We start from the raw sequence: 19,723 nt of genomic DNA on the forward strand, positions 1-19,723 counted from the left end.
GATTTTATGTCGACTTGACACAGACTAAAGTTATCTAAGAGGAGAAAACCTCAGTTAAGAAGATTGGTCTGCAGGCGAACCTGTAACACACATTCTTCATTAGTGATTGATGGGGGAGGGCCCATTGTGGGTGGTGCCATCCCTGGGCTGGTGGCCCTGAGTTCTATAAGAAAGCAGTCTGAATAAGCCATGGGGAGCAAGCCTGTAAGCATCACCCCTTTATGGCCTCTGCATCAGCTCCTGCCTCTGGATACTATCCCTGAGTTCCTGTCCTGACTTCCTTTGATGATCTGTGATGTGGACCGGCAAGCTGAACAAACCCCGTTCTCTCCAACTTGCTTTTTGTTCATGGTGTTTAATCATAGCAATAGAAGCCCTAACCAAGATGGCTACCTACCCAGAAAGAACTTGCAGGGAGGAAACATAATGGAAAAATGACATGAAAATAATACTTTCATGTTGGCCTTGGAGTTGGCAGGAAGAGTGGACAAAGGCAGAAAAGAGGAAACTGAGGCAGAATTGATAGAAGGAAGCCTTCTTTGACCTTTAATACAGGGGAAGGGAAAATGATTATCATCATCATCACCACCACCATCACCACCACCATCATCACCACCATCACCACCACCATCATCACCACCATCATCACCACCATCATCATCCACCATCATCATCCACCACCATCACTACCACCATTATCACCACCATCACCACCACCATCACCACCACCATCATCACCACCACCACCATCATCATCCACCATCATCATCCACCATCATCCCTACCCTACAGAAATTCTCTACCCACCTCAAGATTCAGGTTTATTAAGGGCATGAAGGGTGCTACTGAGAGCCTGTGGTGTCTTGGGGTAAGGCTTAGCTTGTGCCTGGGCAGGTAGGGAGGGTTTTCCCAACCTACGGCTATTTGTAAGTATATCTCTCAGCTTTACCTCACCCGACTCTTCTGGTGTGAACACGGCTGAGTAGCAGGGATGGCTGAGGACTGTTTGCCTTCCCAGCCTCCAGAGGTCAGTGTCTCTCCACATTTCTCACACCTCAGGTAGGGCTGATGCTGGTCCTTGTCTGCTGGGATGACTCACTCCATCAGTAAGCTACACTTGTCACATTTGACGTCATGTGGTGTGGCCAGCCTAGTTCTGGATGAGCGGCTGCAGCTCAGAGGAAGCAGGATGTGGGCTCTGTGCTCCAGAAGAGAAGTATTTAACAGTGGCGGAATACTCTGCCTCTGGACTGCTTAGGTTAGAAAAGATGTTTTTAAAATAAAAAAATTAAGTTGCATGTAAGTATGTATGTATGTATGTATGTGGACAAAGACTTTCCACAGCACATATTTGGAGGTCCATGGGTAATCTGCTGGAGTTGATTCTCTTTCCCCATCGTACCAGTCCTGGGGATTGAACCTGGGTCAGCAGGCTCAGTGGCAAGTGCCATCTTACTGGGCCAGGACTTAAAAAGATTTTATTTTTAGCTCTGTGTGTGTGTGTGAGTGTGTGTGTGTGTGTGTGTGCACATGTGCACATGCGCATGCATGTCAGGTGGGGTATGTGTACGGGATTGGAGACCATGCATAAAGGGACCAAGAGGGCCTCAGATTCCCTGGAGCTACAATCATAGGCTGTTTTGAGGATGTCTTCTATGGGTGTTGGGAACCAAAATCAGGTCCTCTGAAGCAACAAGCATTCTTTTTTTTTTTTTTTGGTTTTTTTGGTTTTTTGGTTTTTTTGGAAACAGGGTTTCTCTGTATAGCCCTAGCTGTCCTGGAACTCACTCTGTAGACCAGGCTGGCCTCGAACTCAGAAATCCGCCTGCCTCTGCCTCCCAGAGTGCTGGGATTACAGGCATGCGCCACCACCGCCTGACTAGCAGCAAGCATTCTTAACCACCGAGCCATGTCTCTGGACCACACCCCCACCCCTAACCCCAAGGAAGACTTAAAGAAGAAAGGAAAGAGCCTCTCAAAGCTTTGCCTGGGAGACCGTGATCCTCGGACGGGTGGGATCCGTCTGATTGCTTTTGGAAGGGAAGGAACGGAGGGTTGGGACGACTTGAAGCACAGGCTGAGTACCCGGAAGCAGTTTGAGGCCCTAGTGTGGGAGCTGTGGGTGTGGCTGTGTTTAATGGATATAGTGTGCCTGTCAAATTGCCTACTAAGCATTTATACTTAGCCCGCGATATGATTGCGGAGGTCAGCCATGGTCAGAGACACTTTCTGAAGTGGGTCGTGGCCACAGCAGAGGCGCATTGCTGGAGTCAAGCTGCCAGGTCTAAATGACCATCACTGTGTCAAAGCGGTCCAGTGCTCAGCCTGAAAATAACCCTCCATCTCTTCACCCTCCCCGAGGCTCAGGGAACCTTGACAAACAGAGGGCTAGAAAACAAGGGCCAAGTGGGAGGAGAGGATTCAGTTGGCCGGCTGTTTCCTCCAGGCTGGATGTGATCGCTGCCACCATAAATCAGAGCAGCTGGGACCACTCAGCTGAAACCCCTCCACAGGACCAGGTCTGCGGACATTGTCACGGAATCAGCGAAGCTCAGCATGCCCCTCCCTCCCTGGGAATGAATGCATGAGCAGTTAACATCTGCAGGAAGGGAGGGCTCTTTGGCAGTAAGGCCGTTTGTTGCCCATGCTCTGGTGAGCAACTCCAAATGGTTCTCTGTGCTATAGACTTGAAGGAATCCTTTCTTTGATCTTTCAGGAACAGAGGGTGACATGACAGTATTATATCTCTGATCACTTTGTAGGGTTGGGAGGCCGTGCGAATGAGACGCTATCAGGGACTTGGACAATGAAATCTCAGGCATTCCCAAGGAACCCCGGGCGAGCCTCAGGCAGGCATCTTGAAGCACGATGACTATTAATTGCCTGTGTGTGTACCCTGGGCAACTTCTTACATTCCATTGGTATAAAGATGGGGGAACATCTCTAGTGGCATCAAGTCCACAGATCCACAACCTCACTGATTTTATGAAAGAAAATTAATTTCCGGTGGCCACTAAGTTAATTTTCAAATTCCTTATATTAGCTGGCGATGGAGGGAGCTGACAGACTGTGGAGACCATATGCCATGTGGGCGTGTGATGAAATGCTGCTTGAGTCCCTCAGATTTGAGCAATGTGCTTCTCCTAGGACAGTGGGTCTCAGACTTCCCAATGCTGTGACCTTTTAACATAGTTCCTCACAAGAACTATAACATTATTTTGTTGCTACTTTATAAGTGTAATTTTGCTACTGTTATGAATCAGAATGCAAATATCTGTGTTTTCTGATGGTCTTAGGTGACCCCTGTGAAAGGGCCATTTGACTCCCCAAAGGGGTCATGACCCACAGGTTGACAAGGGCTGTCCTATGGCATAGATGAGATCTAAGATCCACATGTATTATTTTGGGTAAGTGTTTTTAAAGAACAACATGAGTAGCTTTTTTAAAGTGATTTATTTGTTCGTATTTCATGTGCATTCGTGTTTTGCCTGCATGTATGTCTGCGAGGGTGTCAGGTCCTCTGGAACTGGAGTTACAGATGTTTGTGAGCAGCCATGGGGGAATTGAACCCTGGACTTCTGGGAAAGCAGCCAGTGCTGATAAGCACTGAGCCATCTCTTCAGCCCCATGGGTAGTTTTCTTTTGATAGTAAAAACTAAACCTATTAAGTTTACTTAATGTTAACTTCAGAGAGACCATTGACTGGTTGTCTCGGGTCACGTTGTCACAGGCGGTCATGATTGTTAAACTACCATTACACTTGTTATGTATCTAGGGATGGTCTTGGGCTTCTGATCCTCTTGTTACCAAAAGCTTCCCAGAGGCTGAGATTGCAGACATGCACTGTCATGCTCAGTTGTGGGTGGTGCTGGGGACTGAAGTCAGAGCTTTGTGGATGCACAGTAAATACTCTATCAACTAAACCACATCACCAGCACTGAAGAGTCATCTTTGTCACTTTCTCTTCTTTGCTGGGAGTGGGGGGCTTCCCACACGATAAAGTAGTCTGTCACTGAGTTATAGAACAGCCTTTTAAAAATTTTTTATTTTAAGCTGGGTGGTGGTGGCGCATGCCTGTAATCCCAGCACAACCTTTTTTTTCTTTTCTTTCTTTCTTTCTTTCTTTCTTTCTTTCTTTCTTTCTTTCTTTCTTTCTTTCTTTCTTTCTTTCTTTTTTTTTTTTTTGGTTTTTTGGATTTGTTTTTTTTCAAGAAAGAGTTTCTCTGTGTAGCCCTGGCTGTCCTGGAACTCACTCTGTAGACCAGGCTGGTCTCGAACTCAGAAATCCGCCTGCCTGGCTAAAATTTTTTTTTTTTTTATTTTTGAGGTAAGGTCTTGTACTTATTTGTTCTTTGAGATAGGGTCTCACTATGCAGACCAAACTGGCCTTCAACTCATAGAGCCCTCCCTGCCTCTGCCTCTGGAGTGCTGGGTTTAAGGTGTGCACCACCAGAGTCTGACTGAACTTATACATTTGTGACCAGCATTGTCTGATTTGTTTTAAATATAGATCTTTATATTCCAGAGATTGAGGATTATAACTGAATCTTAGGAATTATCTGTAGACTTAATGAATACTCTACCTTTTCTGAAGTGGGTGACCCTTCTGGTGTGAAGCCCAGGCTCTGAAACGATTTCAGTAGCATCACTGCCTTGGTAACGTCCCATTATCTTTCCTCATTTTCCTCCCTCCGTCCTGGAGGTCATCCTTCCATTCTGCACAGTCCTCTTCCTATCAGTCAAGGATGGTGGAGTTGTTCTCACCAGAGGCAGTTTCTAGGTTAAGGGACACACTGAATGGGAAGGGGTCAAATCCAGTGGACCGCAGTTACTCAGAGAGCTCCTCTGTGAAGGGCTCATGTGACGAGACTCAGGCAAATCAAACCACTATTTTTTTTTACTATTATTTTTTACTTTTTCCTGTCAAAGGTTTTGACTACATAATCTATACATCAGTTCCGGAGCTAAATTCTGTGACCATAAATGTATTTTCCTCCCTAGGTGCTGGGTCTTGACTTCAGGAGTCCTGGCAGTACAGGACGGGCTGAGGCCATGCTGTTTTATGAGGTTTGTGGCTTAACAAGAAGCATCATAACCATGCATTTTCAGGGATGGCCTGGATAGCAAGCCAGGAATCGTGATTTGCAGTCCTGCAGAAAAAGTTTCATTGCATCTGTGCAGAAATCAGATGGTGATCACTGATGGTGAGCTACCAAAATTTACTTTGATCCAGTTTAAGCAGATAAGGTCATATGCTCACTCTCATAAACAATACCACTCCCTAATAAAGACCGAACAAAACAGCATTAGAATGAAATGAAATCAAGACCTCAGAAAGGCCAGAATCTAGGATTTCAGCTCCCCCTTTTCTTCTGCGCTTTAGAGTCAGAGACCAAACTGAAACCATGGTAACAGGAAATATCAGCATGCATCTCTAAAACTTCATAGCATGAAGTGTGTGTGTGTGTGTATGTGTGTGAGTGCATATGTGTGTGTGTATGTGCCTGTGTGTGAGTGTGCCTGTGTATATGTGAGTATGTGGGTATGTGTATATATGAATATGTGTATATGCATGTGTGTGTGAGTGTGTGTGTGTGTGTGTGTGTGTGGTGGTGGTGGTGGTGGTGGTGGTGGTAATGGTAGTGGGGGTGACTAATGCAAGATTGTTATTGGCCAGCCATGACCACATGCTGATTCTCGGATCAGGTGAGCTATGGACTGTTTTCTGTGATTGGTAGTTCCTCATGATGCTGAAGGTAGAGTTTCCCATTGGTAGAGCGGTTAGCACTGTGTAGCACTGGCTGGCCTGAAGCTCGTGATGTAGATCATGCTGGTCTTGAACTCAGAGATCTGCCTGCCTTTGCCTCCTGAGTGCCTCTTTCATAAACTCATCAGGTTGTACATAGGGGCTCAGGTTTGTAAGCCCATCACATGGAAGTCTGAAGCAGGGGGACTGCTGTAAGTTCCAGGCAGGCCTGTACTTCAGAGTGACTTTGTCTCAAACAAAATGAATCATGGGCTGGATAGGTGACAGCTCTGCAGTTAACAATGGCTACTGTTTTGCAGAGGGCCCTGAGTATGATTTCCAGCACCCATGCTGGGCAGCTCACAGCTACCCATAACTGTCTCCTTAGGGATCTGATGCCTCTGACTTTGTGCCCCGCCCCCTCCTCTTCCTCCTCCTCCTCCTTATTCTCCTCCTCCTCTCACTCAGCAAGGCAAAGGAAAACAACCAGTAACAACATATTTGAAAGCCCCATGCAAATGAAATCAAAGCCTATTATACCTTGAAAGTTTATGTCTTTAAAAAATAACCCTGACTCGTTTCTGATTGACATTTACCTGCCCATTGTGTGTGTGTGTGTGTGTGTGTGTGTCTGTCTGTCTGTCTGTCTCTATCTGATTTTCATGGCAACGACTAGCAGACTAGATCCAGTCAACCATGCTGCACCCAAACTGGTTAGAGAAAAAGAAAAAAGTTCATCAGATAAAGACCATGCTGATGTCTAACAAAATTAGATTAATTTGAGGAGCCAGAGGGATCCCCCACCAGAGAGCAGAGAGGCCTTGGGGCACCTAGCCAGTTAGAGGGAGACAAGGCTTGTCAAAGCACTGGGGAGGTTTGGATGAAATTGCAGCAAAGCAGTGTGTGCTAGCTCAGGGCAAGCTGGGATGTGTATACAGAGATTGACATCAGACTTAGGCTGAGATGAGAACTTCAGATCTTTGTTTCCTTGGAAACTACAAGGTGAAGACACGAAAGCTGGGTGCCAATTCGTATCTGGTGCTGTGCACCTGCGGTGGAAATCCAGACTGTGTTAAGATGGCTTGTATGCTCTGTGCAGGAGGGAGGTGTTTCATTCTCACTGGGATTTTTAACGCTTGAGTTTCTGACACCATATTTTTTGAACACAAGTTTCTTCATGTCCTTTTGTTAATTAAAAAAAAAAAAAAAGAACGTTTTAAAGAAAAGCTTCCCAGAGGACAGCCTCCTTGGTAGAAATCAGATGTGGGGGGCACCAGGGACTCATGGAAACAGCAGCCTGGCTTCCCTAGCGTGACACCAGGAAGTGACTTGGGGTGGAAATGTCCCGACAGCTACAAGAATATGGAGAGTTCCTAAGGTGAATATCTGTTCACCTATTTGCTCTGGGAATATTTATTGAGAGCCTACTGTGTGCCAGCCATTGTAAATGAGATAATTTTTCTCCTTGAACAGCTTACAATCTGTTTCCGAGGAAACCCGAAGCAGGGAACAAGCACATGACGCCCCCAAGAGGCCAGTGGTGGGTACTGGCATTTTCAGCAGCAAAAGGTGAAGGCTGTGGACTCTAATCTGGGAATTTGGTCTCAGGCCTGGTGAGACTAGACCGTGTGAGCAGAAGGAGGAAGCTCTGAGAGAACATTTGTTTTGAAAACAGCAAGTGTGAGTATGCTGATGATCCACGATCCGGATCCTGATCTCAGAGCGTCCCTGAAGTCACTGGCCTCCCACTGGCGGCCAGAACAAGTCACAAGGATGCAGCTCCTGCCTTGAGCTTCCACACCACAGCGCCAGGACTTTCTCCATTGTGCAAGGAGTTTACTAAGCCTACTCATAGGGTAGCTTGGAAACTCCAGGCTTTACCCTTGTGGAGCAATCAGTGAGAGGCAGCAGTTGTTCCTCAAGATGTGGCCTCCGAGGGCCATTCTGTATAATTTCTCAGAGGGTTCCCAGAAGGACTGAGCATGGTAGCTCCAGGGGCGAGGAGGGCGGGGCATCATGCGCATCCCCAGATCGAGGCTGAGTGTTGACAGGCCCAGTTTTGAATGCAATGGCCACATCCTGCCTTCCAGGGTGCTCCCTGAGCTCTGGACGGGTAATATAGATGGATGCTCAAACAGTCACTCACTCTCGGCACCTTGACCAGCTGCCGAGTCTCCTGATTTATCATATTTGCTGAGAAGAAGCTTCGTGGAGCAAGGCTGAGAACCAGACTAGTGTGCAGGCAGCACAAACATTATGTATTTGGCCTTAAGTATCTGAGCCTAACTGTCTGGCAGGACTTTAGACACTGTAACTTATTTCTCTCAGGAATTCGGGGCACTTAATGAGCAATGGCTCTGTCTCACCTACATGCTAAGTAACCCTGGTCCCAATCAGAGCAGCATCCTGCTCCTCTTAGCCCCATGTCACAGGTGATGAAGGATGACCCGTTCCATCATTTGGGGCTAATTCTCCGAGTAGGAGGCTCTCTAGGTTTCTGTCAAATTTATCAAGTCTGAAAAAAAATTGAGAAATGAGAATTCAACTCTCTTAACGACAGGCTGTCTTTCAAGTGACAGTTTATTTCAGGAAACGTCATTTGACCCCATTTTCTCAAATAGTTATGCCAGAGACTAAATAGTACTTCATGCTGAGCATGCGCCCTTAGGTCCTAAGATAATGGTGATACTGATATGTCCAAACTGTAATGGTGATGACATCCAATTCCCTTGGCCCTTGTATAACCTCATGCCTCTCTCACATGATAACAGAACTGAGGCGAGAACAAGTCCCACTAATTCCTTTGTAGCTGGATGTGGTAAGTGTCCATTCTTTGACTAACAGAACAAGAGTGGAAACCATGGACTTCTGCTTTTCTTGTCTAGGGAAGTCTCTGGGCTTAGCCCTTTGACCCTTCTCTTGGCTACCTAGGTATCGCTTGTAAGACTCTTAGGTAGCAGCTGTCGAGCACAGCAGTCTGCATTAGCGTCAGTTCTTGAATGCCCTGGCTATGCCAGCCACAGGCTGACTGTCACACCTACCTGTGATGCTTCGAAAATGCTTGACCCATGGGAAATGACAGTCGGAGGAAGTGTGGCTTCCTGGAGGAGGTGTAGCCTTATTAGAGGAAGTGTGTCACTGTTGGGGTGGGTTTTGAGGTCTCCTCCTATGCTCGGTTCTGTCCAGTGTGGAATGGTAGCCTCCTCCTGGCTGCCTGCAGAAGTGAGTCTCTTCCTGGCTGCCTTCAGATCAAGATGTAAACCTCTCAGCTCCTCTCCAGAACTGCTGCCTGGATGCTACCATGCTTCCCGCCATGATGATAATGGACGGAACAGATGACACCAGCCAGCCCCAGTTAAATGCTGTCCTTGGCCATGGTGTCTCTTCATAGCAATAAAACCCTAACTAAGACGCTACCTATGTGAGAAAGAAACAAATCTTTCTCCTTTAAGCCAGTTGTTAGGTCTTCTATCAAAGCAGTTTAATTCTGTACTTTTTTTTTTTTTTTTTTAACTCACCATCCTCTGAGAAGACATTGAGAAAATGTCTTCATCAGATTGACCTGTAGGCAAGGCTGTCAGGCATTTTCTTGATTGAAGATCGCTATGGGAGGGTCTGGCCCACTGTGGGCGGTGGCGTCCCTAGGCAGGCGGTTCTGGGTTGTATAAGACAGCAAACTGAGCAGGCATGTAGGTAGTATTCTTCCATGGACTCTGATTCAGTTCTTGCTTCCAGATCCCTCAATTCCTGCCCTGACTTCCCTTCCTGGTGAGTGTAAACTCTAAGATAAAATTAACCCTTTCCTCCCCAAGTTGCTTTTGGTCATAGTGTTTATCACAGCAGCAAAAATTGAGCTGGAACAATCTAGTATAACTCATGCACACATACATGTGCACATGAATCTATTTCTTTTGACTCTGTGTGCCTCTTAACCTGATTGTCATGTATTTTCTTTTTAGAGCAGTCAAGTGAATGCTGATATTCCCTAGGCCAATGTTAGAAATGCAGGCACTGCTTGTCCTTGTCCAATTTATTATTTTTCTTTTTTTGGGGGGGGGTTGGTTCTTTTCAAGACAGGGTTTCTCTGTGTAGCACTGGCTGTCCTGGAATTCACTCTGTAGACAAGGCTGGCTTCGAACTCAGAAATCCGCCTGCCTCTGCCTCCCAAGCGCTGGGATTACAGGCTACCTATGTGAGAAAGACGCTACCTATGTGAGAAAGAAACAAATCTTTCTCCTTTAAGCCAGTTGTTAGGTCTTCCATCAAAGCAGTTTAATTCTGTATGTTTTTTTTTTTTTTTTTGTCAACTCACCATCCTCTGAGAAGAGGGAACCGGCTATTATTCTTTTTCTTTATCCATCCATTATATCATCGTGCAGAGATCAAGGATGCACAGGATTCTTTGCTAGAGGGTATGTGGGTTTATGGATGATGCAACAATGGATGCTTTCAAGAAACTTGACAAGCTTAGAGACTTCCTGGAAAGTAAAAAAACCATTAAACTAGTAATAGTTGTGATGAAATTTTTTTTTTCCTTCAGAGTTTAATTAGAATAGAAAAAAAAAGTTGGATTCATTTGTGTTATTTTCCCCATTATTATTCTTTGGAGACCGTTCTCCCTGGTATTTTGTGTATTCGTTTTTCAAGGCCGGTGTTTCCAGGGCCAATGACCATTTTTGGTGAATGGCAATAAAGCATGCACGAGTGCAGGCCCTGCATCACAGCATAAACAGCCGCTCTCCGCCCCTCTCTGGAGAGTCTTAAACACTGGGAAAGCTGGCGTGTCAGTGCTCCTCCAGGCTTCCTGTGTGCTCGGGGATTCCCAGGCTCTCCCAGGCTCTGCAGTGATGAGGATAAGGAGGGACTGAAGAAGCCAGCCTCTAGGGTGTGTCAGGTAAGAACCAGCTCCTTTTCCTAGGCTAGGCTCATTGATGTACACTTTATTTTGTTTTAGTCCCCTCCCCCCACACAAAATACCTTTTATTATGAATTACACAAAACAAAACCCGAAATCAGTAGTTGGTGAGGGTCTACAGATGTCCTATTTTAAATGACTGCAATAGCTTTATCTTCAAATTTGTCACACTATCACGTTTTACCCAACACTGAATGTAACTGCCTCGTTGGGATATTGAACAGTTATTGAAAGGGATTGCACGGAAGTTTTGACTGAATGCTGTTCCGAATCTAGGTTTCACCAGACATCACACTCTGGCTAAGTATTGATGTGGATGTAATTGTTTTCATTTGGTTTTACAAATGTTCTCTCCCTTTTCTCTCCTCTTTTTGTCTTTCTTTGCAAAGTTTGTTTATTTTGATTTTTTTTTCTTTTGAGATAGTCTCACTGTAGCCCAGGGTGGCCTTGAACTTGCTATGTAACACAGGCAAGCCCCGAACACCTCCTGATCCTTCTGCTTCCAAAGTCCCAGGTTTACAGGCCAGGTACCATGCCACCTGTGCTTGGCCTATAAAAGTATCGCTTTCATTCATGGGCAAAGAGGCGTACGGGAACAGAGGAGAGTAACTTCAGATAGCAAAGAGGTGGACAGAGGGAGAGGCGGGGTGAAGGCGCAGAAGCAGAATCCGAAATTATACCTGTCGGAGAAAGAAAGGAAGCAACGAGCGCAAAACTGTGGTAAGAAGGAACCTGCAAGTCTTTGAACTTTTATTTAGCAAGAAGATATGAAGGAGGATGGGGGTCACCCAGAATTTATCCCCTGTGTGGAAGGGGTCCCCAACTTAGTTATGGGTCTGATGTGCGTTCGGTGATTATTCAGGCTTTTGTGGATTTAGAAATTGCAGATTGGGGTTAGGTGGTAAAACCAAGGGGAGAAGAAAGCACTGACAACTTAATGATTTTAACTGGTGCGGTCAGGATATGAAACTCAGGGGAAAGACTACTGCTCTTTACTGAGCATGTTGGGGGGAATGGTGGCAACCTTGAATTAGATACTGGAGTGATTTTCTTATGTTTAGCTTATCAAGATTCGTGTGTGTGTGTGTGTGTGTGTGTGTGTGTGTGTGTGAGTTTTGTTATGAGACAGTTTCTTTTTTTAATTTTATTTTTATTTTATGCATATAAGTGTTTTGCCTGCACTTATATCCGTGTATCACTTGAGTGCCTGGTGACTGCGAGGACAGAAGAGGCCGTCAGATCCGCTGGAACTGAAGTTTTAGGCAGTGTGCATTGCCATGTGGGTGCTGGGTACTGAACCTAGGTCTTTTGGAAGAGCAGCTGATTTTTTTTTAAGTGCAGATCCATTTCTCCAGCCATCCTCTTAAAATCTACATCTTAAAAAAAAGGGTTATTAAGCCGGGCGATGGTGGTGCACACCTGTAATCCCAGCACTCTGGGAGGCAGAAGTAGGTGGATTTCTGAGTTCCAGGCCACCCTGGTCTACAGAGTGAGTTCCAGGACAGCCAGGACTACACAGAGAAACCCTGTCTCGAAAAAAAAAAGTTTTATTTTTATTTTATGTGTGTGAGTGCTTGCCTGCGAGTGTGTCTGTGTACTGTGTTTGTGTGCCTGTGGCCCGAGCAGGTCAGAGGATGGTTGTGGGTGGCCATGTGGGTGCAGGGAGCGAAACGCAGGTCCTTCAGAAGAACAGCTAATGCTCTGAACCACTGAGATACCTCTCCAGCCCCAGGCGACAGTTTCTTACACATATGTAATAGGTTTTGATCGCTCTCTCCCCTCCCCCTCTTAAGGAGTTATATATTCTGACTACCATTTAACTCTCTATTTAGCTACCATGCATAATTTGAGCAAGTAAGTTAAACAATTTTAATTTTTTATCAAAATTTCGAGGCACAGTAACATTTAACTTAGAGACTATTCATAATTTGGATTCCATGGTTTATTACTATTTAAATTTTCTTATAGTACTGGAGACAGGATTGTACCGAGTGAACTACATTCATACTGGCCTCTTTAAAGCTTTTTATTGCGAGGCAGGGTCTCAATAAGTCGCTCAGGCTGGCCTTGAACTTGCAATTCTCCTGCTTCAGCAGTCCCACATAGCTAGGGTCATAGGCCTGTGCCACAAGGTCTGGCTCATTTTATTATTATTATTTTAAGAAATCTAAAACGAAATGGTAGAGACCTTCATTGTAATCACTTGGCATTTGCTAAAGTTGAAGAAAATGATTATTTTTTTTATAAAGTACTCTAAGGAAATTTAAAGTTGATAAGAATTTGATTTTATGTATATATTTTTTAGATGATTTGGGGGAAATCCTTTCACTTCTTTCTTTTTTATTTTTATTTATTTAATTTTTTTGGTTTTTCGAGACAGGGTTTCTCTGTGTAGCCCTGGCTGTCCTGGAACTCACTCTGTAGACCAGGCTGGCCTCAAACTCAGAAATCTGCCTGCCTCTGCTTCCCAAGTGCTGGGATTAAAGGCGAGCACCACTACTGCCCGGCCACATATTTCTTAACATTTATGCTTATATTGTTTGTGTTGTGTGTGTGCGTGGAGGCCAGAGGACAGCTTACAAGAGTTGAGGGGAGCCTTTCCTTCTACCCTGTGGTTCTGAGGGTTGGACTTGAGTCACCAGGGTTGGTGAGCAGTGGCACCATGCTGGGTCCCTCAGTTTAAGTTCACTGAGTTCACAGAGAGATGGTGGGACTGTTAGGATTGACTCAGGTGGGTGAGAGCATCTAGTCCTGGCAGAGCTGTTCTACTGCATTCACAGTAGGACTAGGTATTGTCCTCTCTCTGTCTCTGTCTGTCTGTCTGTCTGTCTGTCTCTGTCTCTCTGTCTGTCTGTCTCTCTTTCTCTCTCCTTCCCTCCCTCTCTCCCCCCTTTCTCCCTTCCTCTCTCCCTCCATCCTTCCTTTATTTTTGTTTTTATTTTCAGATGCTAAGAAACCAGGGGCTACAAAAACGCAGAACGGCCATTTTTGTTTGTTTGTTTTTGCCTCTGACCCCTGAAGCCCAGTGGTTTTTGCAAAGTCTGCTCTCACGGAGTAATGCCAGGTAGTTTCCAATCTCAGAAATGGGCTTCCAGGAAAGAACTTTTGAGATGTTTATTTTGTCCTTGCCCAAGAGGAGTGGAGTCCTGTGTCTGCTCTGCAGCAAGTGCAGCATGCGGTTGCTGGGGACATGAAGGGATGACAGTTGTCTGTGGCTGCTTTGGCCTCGACTACTCTGTCTTGCTCTGACATCCCTGGTTCATCTCATGCCTTCTGTGTGAGGAACAGTTTATTACCTTACTGAATCTTGTGGTTCCTCATCCTGGCCGTATCCCTGATCCTCCTTGGTCATAGGTTGCAATGGTAGACTGATTCCTCTTCAGTGTTTGCTGGGCTCTTAAACTAAGCTCCCTTAAAATAGAGTTTCTCTATGTGTCCTGAAACTTGATATGTAGACCAGGCTGGCCTTGAACTAACATAGATTCACCTGCCTTTGTCCCCAAGACTGCTGTGATTAAACACATACATACACACACTATACATACATATACATATACATAATATACACACATATACATATATATGTATAATACATATATATGTATGTATTTATTTGAGACAGGGTTTATTTTTGTGTGTGTGTAGCCCTGGGTATCCTGGAATTCACTCTGTAGACCAGGCTGGTCTCACAAATCACAAAGATCTACCTACTTCTGTCTCCTGAGTGCTGGGATTAAAGGCATGCACAGTCACTAAGGGTGTGATTATATTCTTAATACAAATGACTTTAAAATTTAAAATTGTAGCTAAAGTATTAAAGAGGACCCAATAGGCTTCATATTTTCTGCTTACCAAAATGATGGGCGGGGCACCTCAAACTTCCCCCAAATACCTTTAAATCATTAATGTCGATTATTCTGTTTTAGCAAGAGGAGCACATTTAGGCAGGCACATTTGGAAGTCCAGCATGGGAAGGAAAGGATTCCAGTGTGCTCTGGAGAGAGAAGAAGGTGTAAAAACAGTTAAGGACCGCAGTGAGTGTCATAGCGTACATCAGCTGGTGACAAATGTGGGGTGTGACAAAGGGAAAGCGTGGCAGGGAAGGAGGGCAAGGGAGCAATTATACACAGGTGGTTTGAGGGTAACATTTGAGCACAGGTGTGCATGAGGTGAGGGGCTTGGCCATGGAGCCCTATTGAAAACAGTCCAAGCAGAGGAAACAGGAAGTGCAGAGCCTGTAACCCCCACAGGGAGTGCCTGACTGATTTGAAGACCAGCAGATAAAATGATGAGTATAAACAGTGAAGATGAGGGATGGGATGAAGGCTTAGTTGGTGGAACACTTGCTGGGCACACGTGAGGACCTGAGTTCAGGTCCCAGAACCAGAGTAAAAATTGGGTCTAGCAGTGCACACTTGTTATCCCAGTGATGGGGAGAAGCAGAGACAGGCGGATCCCAGGGTCTTACTGGCTTAGTTTATCTAACTGGCAAGCCCTGGGTTCTAGTGAGGGACACTGGCTCTTGATCTCTGGCCCCGTGTGCACACACACACAAGCACTTGTCCACACCGCGGCAAAGACCCCCTCCCTCTCCCCCGTGCTATGTTAATGAGAAACCATAGTGAGAGACAAATGAAAAGCTAGGGCCAGATCAGGTTCTCCATCTTTTCCTCCCTAGACCAGCGAGCCTCGGGGAGGTTTTGGGTAGAAGTGGCTTGCATTTCACAGCACTCCCTCATAAGTGTTGAGAACAAATATCAGGGGAAAGGGCAGAACAGGGACCCATGAAAGATGTTGCAGTCATCAGGCACGAGAGACAAGGGTGTCTTATACCAGGGTGTTGGCAAAAGAGACAGTGATGGCTAGGCCATTTCTAGATAGCCTCTTCAGAGCAGAGCAGACAGGCTTTCCTGTGTGTGGAGGAGTGTGTGGGGAAGGCTTTCGTCTGTCCAAGGAGGAGGCTTTAGCTGTCAGGAAGTTAATTATGGAGGAAAAAAGGGAGCACATTCAGGAGCGATCCACTGTGAATACTGAGTGTTATAAACAACAAAGAAAACCTGACAAATTTCGGTTATTCATTGAAATAAGTGTATAAGGTTTGGAGTCAAAGTGCAACAGGGAGTGAGTGACCCTCCAGGCGTCACCCTCCAGGTGAGGAAGTGTCCTGTGCACTGAGCTCTGGACTGTGCTTAGGAAGGAGCTTGCCTGGTGCACACATGCTCACATTAGGGAGTCCTGAAGGCTCTAGGAGAGGGAAGGGAGTTCACAATGCTTTATCCATCTGCAAAGCCGGAACCCAAACTTGGCAAATGTGTTATCTTGCAATTACCACCTCCCTGGGGTTTGTTTCCCCCTAGTGAATCTCGTGATAGAAAATGAAATATCTTATTTTTTCCAGCAGCAGACAGGTTTGTGCTATTGCATGTTTTCCTAATTCCATTTTTAGAAAGGTATTTAAGATATCGAAAATTATATCAAAAGTAGTTCAGTGTTACCGAGTTCCTTTAAGCTGAGATTCTTGAGATAGAGATGAAAGTCATTGCAAAGGCGCAGACGTCAACAGCCAAGGAGCTTACTTTCCTTGGGTGGCCTGGGACTTCCTGCGTGGTGTTGTCACACGGGACACCTGAGCCATTTTGGTGAATCTGAAATCTCACGTCCATCAAAAACACCGCTCTTTCCTGGACTGACCGAGTGGAAGATGTGGCCAATCCTTTGACAGAAAGAAAGCAATTCTCTTTGAGTAAAAAACACTGGCCTTTTGTCCCACCAGTGAGAAAGGACTCAGTTTGGGGGGATTTTATTTCATAGATTGTCACAGCTTTTTATACATCTGTCCTCTTCCGAGGTTCCAGTGTCCTCACACTGACCCTGCCACGTGGTGCTGGCAAAGAAACACACACTCCAATTTGATGGCTGAGAAACCCGAGGTGTAGAACATTCTAGAGATGTGCAGGGATCCATGAAACGGGAATGCAGGAAGACTGACGCGTGAGCGGAAAGCTTCAGCTAGCTTTGTGCGGTTCTTACTGCACTTGCCTTTCCTTCATTTCTGGAGGAAACTTGGGTCCTAGGGTTTTAGCTGCCAGTATGGATCATCACCATCACCATCACCATCAAAATCACCATCACCATCACCATCATCATCACCATCCCCATCCCTATCCCCATCATCATCACCATCACCATCACCATCACCATCAAAATCATCATCACCATCACCATCAAAATCACCATCCCCATCCCCATCCCCATCACCATGGCACTATGGTGATCTGGCACTGGGAAGATAATATGATTAGTCTTTTACACCTAGGTTCTTCCCCCTTTTCCCTTCTTCCTCCTCACCCCTTTCTGGTCTCAGGTAGTCCAGGCTGGCCTCAAATTTGTTATGTAGCCAAGGCCTTGAATTCCTTGCCTCTTATCTCCAAGTGCTGGGGTAACAGGTATGTACTGTCATGTCTATCTTACAGGCCTAGGTTCTGAGTAGTCAAGGACAGGGCCCAATACCAAGTGGCTGGGAAGGAGACAGCAACCTATTGTCCCCAGGGAACACAGAGCCATCATAGGTAGGTTGGCATGGGGATGATGAGTTACCGTGTGTGTGAGTGTAGTGCAATGATGACAAAGGCTTGGTGATAGAGGTGTAGGAATTAAGGTTCCCTGGGACAGGACACATTATAGCAGCAGCTTCAACTTCAAGGTGACACAGATAGGAACAGCTTGGGTCACAGATGGATGGCAGAATACACTATAGGCTCCTTCCCTGGAGTTGTGTAGCTATGAGACCTCTCTGCTGCTTCCCAAGCTGCAGAAGGCCTGTGTGGATTTCAGTGTTCTCTAGTGACAAAGACCACGGATGTCTGGGTGCTGCTTGGGGCCACTGAGGGCTTCCGTACTTTTTCCCACAGGGAGAGGTGTATCCTCGATTTGACTAGGAAAACAGGGTGTAGAATTGAGCTGCTCACTCCCATCTCCAAGTGACCATCTTGAACTTCTGTGTTCTGGAACTTCTGCTGTCCCCTCACCTGTACCCCAGCATGACACCTTAGTCACTTGGATTACAATGGAGGTGTTTGTTTATCGCTCTGGTCACTTTTATGTGTGGAGGTGAGCCGGCGACACCTCTAGTTGGTCATCATGCTGATGCCATTTTCAGCAAATGGCCAAACTGATGTCTGAACTAGACATCACAAGGACCGAGGTAAGTCAGCCTGTGGAGAAGACCTTGGCCGGCTACAAGTGGCCCATCCCACTCCAAAAGTTTAGACCCTTCACCAGTTGTGTGGTAGTCTTTGGATTACCAGAGGTGGCTGGCCCATGGTGGGGATTGGTGGGTACTTACTACTCCACAGAGAGCTAAGCCGTCTCCCCTCCCCCCTTGCTGGTAGGATGCTCTACATCTTGTTGATTTTTGGAGTCTAGGGAGCCATTAATTGCCATTGAGATGTTTGACACTGCTTCCCTCAAATGTTTTACAACAGAGTTGTATTTATGTCTGAGCCAAGCGTTGAGACCGGGCACAGGAAGTGGGTGTTAGTGTTTGTGCGATCTTTGTAGGCTCCACTTTAGGTTCCTTCCTGCTGCCAAACATACCAGTTGGATTCTGATGTGATGTGTGCACGTGAACCCCCTCACTGCTCCCAATCATTTGCTTTCCGGAGCTCACAGGTGTATGACACTGCAAGTCTATGCGGTAAGAAAGTTCCAGATCCAGTGCTTGTGGTAAGCCTGTGAATGTGAAGAGAGAGGGAGAATACAGAAAGAAAATGGGAAACTATGCTAAATTAATTGTGTGCACTTGCACTGTCTAGTTTGTCCAAGTATTTTGAAACTGACCTTTGACTACTACAGTCTCTCTCTCACATGCACGTATGTGCACACATACTCACACACGCTCACACACACGCACACATACTCAACACTGTGACTGTTTATTTAGCATTTTCAGTCTTTCAGCATATGGATATCTTCAAGGAACCCAGGCCATTAGTTTTCAGAGTGCCCTTAAAGTGTAGTTTATGCAATTGTCTCCCCACGATGAGATTCTTGGAAGGAATGGAATATAAGGAGTGGCGAGGCTTCTCACGCACAGTTCCAGGAACATGATGTTGCCCCATCCTTCTTCACTGAGGTTAATTGTCACCATTTGATTGTCTGCCTGCCAGGTTTCTCCATTAAAAAGGTTAGTCGCTTTTGTCCTTTGTAACTTTTTAAGAAGAGATACTTCGAGATTGTATTATTGTCTTGGTTAATTTTCTATTGCTGTGACAAAACACTGTGATCAAGGCAGCTTATAAAAGGAAGGGTTTGGCTGGGTTTATGGTTTTAGAGGGTTGGAGTTCATGATGGCAGAGCACAGGCATGAGGGGGGACAGGGAGAGCTGAGAGCTCTGTGCGCACATCCACAAATAGGCAGCGAGCGCACACTGGGAAGGGCGGTGTCTCCTGAAACCTCAAAGCTTGCAGCCTGTGGCACCCTTCCTCACCAGTCTGACCCATGCAGCCACCAACTGGGACCAACTATTCAAGTGCCCAGGATCTGTGGGAACATCTCTTTCAGACCGTCACAGTTATCATCTTGTGTCTCAACAAAACTTTATCCAATGGTTTCAGCATCCTTTGATGCATCCACTGGGATTATTTGTTCTGGTGGTGGTTGCAAAATAATTTAAGAAATGTTTTAATTATGTGTGTGTGTGTGTGTAGGTATGTGCATGTGAGTTCAGGTACCTGTGGAGGCTAAAGGCATGGCATCCCCTAGAGCTGGAGTTACAGATGGTCATAAGCTACCTGGTGTGAGGACTGGGACCTAAACCCAAGTTCTCTGCAAGAGCAGCAAGTGCTCTTAACCACTGAACCCAACAATGTAAATACAACCTTATAAGTATGCTTAGTGTTGCATGTGTATATGATTTCAGGGCTGATCACTTTGTATTGGATAGCCAATCAGGGATCACTTTGTATTGGATAGCCAATCAGGAGATTACTTTGTATTCACTACCCAATCAGGGGCTCCTCCCTGGTAGAAACTAGTTCTTCATTCAGCAGTAACTAGTTCC

Source organism: Apodemus sylvaticus, chromosome 7 (genome assembly GCF_947179515.1).
Source record: "Apodemus sylvaticus chromosome 7, mApoSyl1.1, whole genome shotgun sequence".
In the NCBI taxonomy this organism is placed as follows: domain Eukaryota; kingdom Metazoa; phylum Chordata; class Mammalia; order Rodentia; family Muridae; genus Apodemus; species Apodemus sylvaticus.